Source organism: Geospiza fortis, unplaced genomic scaffold, assembly GCF_000277835.1.
Source record: "Geospiza fortis unplaced genomic scaffold, GeoFor_1.0 scaffold353, whole genome shotgun sequence".
NCBI classification, from domain to species: Eukaryota; Metazoa; Chordata; class Aves; order Passeriformes; family Thraupidae; genus Geospiza; species Geospiza fortis.
Genome location: NW_005054473.1, coordinates 528,308 through 529,314, shown reverse-complemented (window position 1 = coordinate 529,314; position 1,007 = coordinate 528,308).

Here is a 1,007-nt window from a genome sequence, read left to right as displayed (position 1 = left end):
GGAAGTAATAATGGCTGGCACCTTTTTGCCTTGGGGATCAGGAGCCAGGGCACATAGAAAATTAGAGATATTATCATGTTGGATGGTCAAACAGGCTAATGGCACTAGCAGGGTTTTATCTGAAATGGCAGATGACCTTTCTACTGTAGTGCTCCAGTGCTCCAGAAAGGGCTGCCATTGACTTCCTGTTGCTTGCCTACGGACATGGATGTGAAAAGTTTGACAGATTGTGCTCCATGGATCTGAACAATCACTCTAGGTCCATCCACAGAGAAATTCAGCAATTAATTTCACATACACAGAAGATTCAACAAGATGTCAGATTTTTTGGACTAGAAGCTTTCACAAATTGTTTGGGCATAGGGGGTTGGATTCCTGGATTAGTGAAAACAGGTGTTTTGCTATTAATTGTACTGCTTATTGGGCTTTGCTGCTTGAGCTGTGCTGCATGATGCATTAAGTGCTTTCTGTTTCGCATATCCAATCAGACCTGGCTTATGCAAAAGAAAAACAGGGGTAGTGAAGAAAGTATAGAGACTTGTAGTGCAGAAAGCATACAGGCTTGGCTGATAGAGAAAGGGCATGGTTATCTGCAAGGAGTGCATAACCAGGCCTGAAGCCAGCAGACAGTCCTTGAAATGCCCTTGGCCAGGCAATAAAGAGAACTTGGGCAATTACACAATGCCTCCAGGCCCGCTAGCAGACTATCAGTAAACCACAAGGCTGAACTATTGCAGAAGTAAGCAGAAGCATGAACAGCTGGCTTGCACCAATCATAGCATTAGTAAAGGCACATGAACAGATATTTGTAACCAATAAAATGTAAGCTAAAGCCACGTGGACAACGAACAATAGTATAAAAGAACATATCAAGCAGTAATAAATTGAACAAGATGCATACTTCATATTGAGTCACTTCTTGATTCCAGACCCCTTATAGACCCCTTATCTCTACATCTGGCGCCCAAACAGGGACCTGTGCCTGATTTTAGAAAGCTTTCAATTCT